Below are 7129 nucleotides of genomic sequence, written 5' to 3' on the forward strand. Positions count from 1 at the left end.
CCGGACGTTTTACCGGATTACTTTTCTATGCGCTGGAAGGGCGAGGACGTGCAAATCGGAGATTGGATTATGGATTTGGATTCTGCGGACGGTTCCGTGGCTGCTGCTCCGGTGATGGCAGTCTCCCTGAAGCACCCAGAGTTTTGGGAACGGCAGCCGCGGGTCTGGTTTGCGCAGGCAGAGGCGCAGTTTGCGCTGAAGGGGATTACGGCTGATGAAACAAAGTTTTATTACGTCGTCTCCGCTCTCGGTGGCTCGATGGCAGCTAGGGCTATGTATATTCTCGAGTACCCCCCTGCCCGTAGGAAGTATGCGTTACTAAAGTGGTTCCTGATGGAGACTTTCTGTTTGTCGGAGGCTGAACGGGGCGAGCAGCTTCTGGCATTGAATGGCCTCGGGGACTCCAAATCATCAGAACTCATGGATCACATGTTGAATCTCCTGGGGAATGATAGGCCTTGTTTTTTGTTTCGGGCTTTATTTATGCAGCAGCTGCCAGTGCATGTCAGGGCAGCTCTAGCCAACAGCGACACCACAGACTTTCGGACTCTGGCTAGGGAGGCGGATCGTTTTTTCGCCGCTGGGCGTGAGCGCTGCACGGCCGTATTGGCCCACACCACCGTCGACCTGGAGATGACAGACACCATCGCTGTGGCCGCGGCGACCCAACGACAGCCACAGCAGTCTGCAGGCCTGTGTTATTTCCACGCCCTGTATGGACCCAGAGCTAGGAGGTGCCCCCCCCCCGTGCAGTTTCGTGGCATCGGGAAATGCACGGGCCGGCACTCGCTACCTGCAATCAGTGACGGCCGTTCTGGGGGCCTGTTGTTTATCACAGACACAGGCTCTGGGCGACGGTTCCTGTGTGACACGGGGGCCCAGGTGAGCGTCCTGCCCGCTTCACGCATTGACAGAATAGGGGGCGGCCACGGCCCCGCCCTGGAGGCCGCCAACTGCAGCCCCCTCCGCACCTTTGGGACTAGGACTGTTGCTCTATGTTTCGGGGGTCAGCGTTTCGGCTGGGATTTTGTCAACGCGGAGGTGTCCACACCCCTCCTCGGCGCCGATTTCCTCTGCGCCAATGGCCTATTGGTGGATGTCATGAAGTACATGAAGTGCTGAGACTTTTAGCTCCCTTGCATGTGAGCTCAGTGGCTCGGGCACGACGAAGCTGTCGGGCGCACTCTCACCCTCCGATGTGTTTTCCCCCCTCCTCGCGGAATTCCTGGAGCTCACGGAGCCCACGTTCTCAGCTGCCGCCTCCAAGCACGGAGTAGAGCATCACATCGCGATGGCCCGCCAGTCTATGCCAGGGCCCGGCGCCTCGACTCTGCTAAGCTCGCCGTTGCTATGTCTGAGTTTGAAACCCTGGAGCGCCTTGGAATTGTCCGCTGGTCGAACAGCCCCTGGGCTTCCCCGCTCCACATCGTCCCGAAGCCTGGCGGTGGGTGGCGTCCCTGTGGGGATTACCGCCGGCTCAATGACATTATGGTACCCGACCGCTACCCGATTCCCCACATCCAGGACTTTTCTGCCCGCCTGGCCGGTGCAGTAGTTTTCTCCAAGGTGGACCTCGTTCGGGGCTATCACCAGGTGCCCGTCCAGCCGTAGGACGTCCCGAAGACGGCGGTGATCACTCCGTTTGGACTGTTCAAGTTCTTACGGATGCCGTTCGGCTTGAAGAAGGCGGCCCAGGCCTTTCAGTGACTGATGGACACCGTGCTGCGGGACCTGCCATTCCTGTTTGTCTACCTGGATGACATTCTGATCGCCAGCGCCTCCACGGCGGAGCACTTGAAGCATCTGTGAACCCTCTTCGAGCGGCTCAGCCAGCATGGCCTGATTGTCAATCCGGCCAAGTGCCAGTTCGGCCGGATCTCCATTGACTTCCTTGGCCACTGCATCACCAAGGATGGAGCTGTTCCCCTGCCCTCGAAGGTGGCCGCAGTGGCGGACTTCCAGCGTACTCTCACAGTTCGGGCCCTGCAGGAGTTTTTGGGGATGGTGAATTTTTATCACCGTTTTGTTCCCCGTGCAGCCCGGCTCATGCAGCCCCTGTATGAGGCACTCAAGGGCAAGACCGCTAAACACGTCATTGACTGGACCGCTGAGAGAGAGGTGGCCTTTGGGGACACTAAACGTGCATTGGCCGAGGCGACTATGCTGGCGCACCCTTTGCCTGCTGCGCTGATTGCTCTAACCACCAACGCTTCGGACTATGCTGTTGGTGCCGTGCATGAGCAGTTGGTGAACGGCATCTGGCAGCCACTTGCATTCTTCAGCCGGCAGCTCCGCCCCTGCGAACGGAAATACAGCACCTTTGATCGAGAGCTCCTCGGCATTTACCTCGCCATTAGACATTTCCGTTTCCTGTTGGAGGCTCGGCCGTTTTCGTGGACCACAAGCCATTGACGTTCACGATGGCGAAGGTTTCGGAGCTGTGGTCTGCCCGTCAGCAGCGCCAGCTGGCCTACATCTCGGAGGTCACCACGGACATCCGCCATGTGGCGGGTAAGGACAATCACGTGGCTGATTGCCTCTCCCGGGCCATCGCAGGAGCTGTCCACCTGGGAATCGACTACACCAGCATGGCAGGTGATCAGGCCTCCGACCCGAAGGTCCAGGCTCTGAGGACAGCTGTCACGGGACTCTGTTTGGAGGACATCAAGTCAAGGCCGGTCGTGCCCGATAGTTGGAGGCGTCAGGTTTTTGATGCCCTGCACGGCCTTGCTCATCCTGGACGGAGGCCATCGCGGCAGCTGGTGGCCGGGAAGTTTGTCTGGCATGGCCTTAAGAAGGACATTCGGGACTGGGCTCGGGCCTGTGTGGTTTGCCAGCGCGCCAAGATGCATCGGCATGTGACTGCTCCGCTGGCGCATTTTTCGGTGCCGGAGCGGCAGATGGCCACATGCATGTGGACCTGGTAGGGCCCCTGCCGCCCTCTCAAGGGTTCACCTACCTCCTGACGATGGTGGACAGGATCACCCGCTGGCCGGAGGCTGTCTCGCTGGCATCCACTACGACCTCTGACGTGGCCCGGGCGTTCATAGGCACCTGGGTCGCCCCCTTCTGATGTTTCCTCTGACAGGGGACCTCAGTTCACTTCCGAACTGTGGAATGCGGTCGCCGGGGGCCTGGGTGTGCGGCTTCATCGAACTACCGCTTATCACCCACAGGCTAATGGGTTGTGTGAGCGGTTTCATCGCTCCTTGAAAGCTGCACTCCGGGCCAGCCTTACGGATGACTGTTGGGTCGATAGGCTCCCCTGGGTCATGTTGGGCCTCCTGACTGCCCCTAAGGAGGACCTACGGGCTTCGTTGGCCGAGCTGGTTTACAGGCAGCCACTACGGGTTCCTGGGGATTTCATCCCCACCACCACAGCTCCCTGGTCAGCAGCCCAGGAGCGGACCTCGCTCCAGGACAGGGTCCGGGGTTTCGCGCCGGTGCCCACCTCGCAGCATGGCCTCCCAAAGGCTTGTGTGCCGCCGAGCTTGCGGATGGCGGAGTACGTGTTCATCCGCCATGATGCCCATCGGGGCCCTTTCCGACTTCCCTACGACTGTCCGTTTCACGTCCTGGAGGCTGGGGACAAGGCCTTCCTAGTAGACATTGGGGGCAGGCCTGACTACATTTAAGTCGATCGCCTGGACCAGCCCGTGGGGTTGGCTCAGCCCCCGCGGCGGGGTCGTCCTCCAGTTTTCAAGCAACACCGCCTCAAGACCCTGCACCGGTTCCGCGGAGCCGTTTCGGGCGGGTGCTCAGGGCTCCTCCCCGTTGGCCTTGATTGTTTGGGGGAGTGAATTCTGGGGGGGCATCTGTAGCGGTATCTCCCCGGTATCGTAATTCACTGTGTGTATGGTGTATGGTGCGTGTCCCCTTTACGGAAGGGGGCGTGAGACTCTCCTGGGGGTGCGATGCGTTATTTAAGGAACGCATCTCTGGCTGTGAGGGGGTTGTCTGTTTGAGGAAATAAATCTGTCGCTATATATTTTCACTTGCAACAAAGTCTCCGTCCTCATTTCTACACATTCCCCTACAGCCTAACATTTATGTTGAAAAAGCAGAGCTCCAATAAATGTGCTGTTGTTTGTTCTCTGACTTATTTAAAAAGAAATAACCGTATTGTTTAAATTAATAGTTAAACTCTTCTGAACCACAATTGCCCAGGATCAGAATGTGAAAAAAATGGGCTTTACTGTTTAAAAATGTGTTTAGATGTACTGCTGTGGTAACACAAGTGATTCAGAAATTGTTTTAAGTAAACACTTTTGGTGACCTTGTTGTTTTGGTTTGCTTGTTAGTTAGAATGTTGAATAATGCGTAGCAACACCCCCACACACACACGCACACACAGGTATCTATAATGCAATTTGTTAAAGGAGACATATTATTAAGTAAACATTTGAGTTCCAGAAAACATGTTTTTGAAGTTGTTTGCTGGAAATAGCTTTTAGGAAAAAAAATCTTGCCTACCGCTATTCCCCTCTGTTTCAGTTCCTTCAGAATGCGCTGTCTCTGGTGTCTGTAGCTTTAATGCAAATGAGCTGCTGCCCATTGAACAATGAGCTGTCAGACTGAACCACAGCATGGAGGAGAAGGGATTGTTGCCGTTTGCAGACTCCTGGGGGCAATTGCTCTGTCGCTAGCTTAGCCACTTTTTAGAGTTTAGCACGGTTTTAAACTTGTCGGTGACGCAAGAAGTCACGTGACGCCTCAAGCTCCATTGCTGTGTCATATGTACCTGTGGTTTGACCTGCAGCTGCGTTTTACATTGATCTCAATTGCTGGGGCTTCAGAGAAATTCACATCAGACACTAGAGGGCGTATTTTGGGCGTGTCAGTCTAATCTCGAAACTGACGTGGTTTTAGAGGTGACTAAAAAACAGTTTTGCAGGATGAAACAAGGCTCCATCATAACCGACACACACACACAGAATTAGTTTCATGAATTATTATTAGTATTAATAATGTATGATACAGTTACACTTATTACACCAGATAGGCCTTCAGTACAATAAAGGCTACAATATATGCCATATCAGTAACCTAGCATGCACACTCACACACCAAATAGGAGAAATTAAAACAACTTACCTGATTGGTGTACCTGATGAACACTATCACTGTCGTGTACTCCCTCTTTTGCACTGTCTATTTGGAATAATCAGTGATATTTCACGGCTCACGGGGCCCAGGTCTTGGTCGTGCGTCCGCTCAGCAATAGCTTTACGTGCTTCTACTTTCAAGCGCTTCCATAGATTTTTTTAAATGTGCCGGGCTGCTCGGTCTTCTGCTGGGAAATCTACTGTTGAATGTGTTTGCGAGATTATCCCAAACAGCCTTTCTTGGTGGTGCTTGGTGGTGGTGTCTTTCCTAGGATTTGCCATCTCAAATGCAGTGCAGCAAATATAACTTTTGCTCCTTGTTGTAGTTCTCTATCCGCGACATGTTCATCCTAACTACCCTCGCTTTCTCCAAGAATTTGCAGGCGTGAAATTACCCTAATTAGTCTACAATTAATTAATTAATCACGTTTGCATACACACCAAGAGAAAAAAATGGCAAGTAATATATTGATTGATTGACGTAGGTGAGGGCAGATTCAGATCCCAGTCTCAGATTTCCACAAAAAGTAGCCTAGACTATTTTATAATATATTTCAAAATTATTTGCGTTTTATTATATTAAAGTTCACTTTACATTCCCATTAAGTTTTTGTTGGTAATTATAGCACAAAATGCATCCACCATTAAGTTAAGACTGCATCTGCTGGAGTATACTAGTAATCAGAGTACTTCCGGTTTCCAAGCAGTTTAACCCGAGTTTAACTAGGAATCAGCTGATCCTGTGTGAGTCGTTACACAGCAATCACGTTCAACTTCGTGCGCAGCTGCGTGTTAAACTCCAAAACCTAAATTTTAAGGAGTTTGAGAAAGCAGAGTAGCAACAGTCCATTCAGCATTTAGTTTCCAGGCAACTTCTTCTGATGAGTCAGGAGCTGACCACACAACCATGATACTTTCAGGACTAAGCCATACACAAAGTATCACATATATTAAAGAATAACAAATGAATGTTGGATGAATTAATTTTTTTTATTTTTTATTAAACAATGGGTGAGACAACAAGAATGTGCATGCGTGTGTATCCAACTTGAAAAACAAGAACAAAGTGAAGGAACAGGGATGAATATTGTATATATAAGTGTTAACAAGCGAGGAATACGGTGAGGAAAGGAGACAATTAAAAAAGCAATACAAGTAAAATGGACCACTGGTTATAAAACCCTCCAGCAAATGCAGATTCCACTGCCTAACATCTGCACGCTGCAAAGGAGGATGCACCATGTAAAGCTGGACCCAGTGTTTGAGATGATGTGTTTAGAAAAAAATCATCTCCACATATATCAGGCTGAGGTTTGTGGAACCAAAAACAAGTGGGAACAAGGACTAAGAACAACAAAGCAAACATACAGTAAGTGTGAACAAGAACAGCAAAGTAGAGCCAGGGGGTATCAATAAATAAAACAATGTTAGCCATGTGTGGAATAAGAACAACAAATGTGTAAACAGGTATGCCTGTATATCTAACTTGTAAAACAAGAACAACAGTGAAGGAACAGGGAGGAATATTATAAGTTATTAATACACAAAGAAAATACTCCACATATATCAGGCTGAGGTTAAGGATAGTAAAGTGCATAAGGTCGAAAGGAAGGACAACAATCGCAGCCGTCGCCGCCGCCACCAGCTACCAGCAGTCGCCACCACCAACAGCCGTCACCAGCACAAGCCTCCACCCCTAGCAGCAGAAGGCGCCACAACCATCCTTCGCCACCACCAGCCAGCTCAAGCAGCCATTGTGGTAGAAAATAACCGAGTTCTATCACTTCAACTAACTAAGACAGCAAAAGAAATTGAGGGGTCCGGAGCAAGTATGACAAAAAGACTTTATCGTTACAAAGGCAACAACAAAGCCGAGTAGTTTGCAAAGCACTGCCGGTCAACAGATCCCGGCCTCTTTTTAATCTTCACGTACAAAGCTGTTTCTTGTTTGAGGTGTCCGCCCACGGCCACCCATGGCCGATTAGTCATAAATTCCTTTAAGCGAGTGGCCGGCAACACTAATC

The sequence above is a fragment of the Pollachius pollachius genome (genome assembly GCF_949987615.1).
Source record: "Pollachius pollachius genome assembly, chromosome: 1".
NCBI lineage: Eukaryota > Metazoa > Chordata > Actinopteri > Gadiformes > Gadidae > Pollachius > Pollachius pollachius.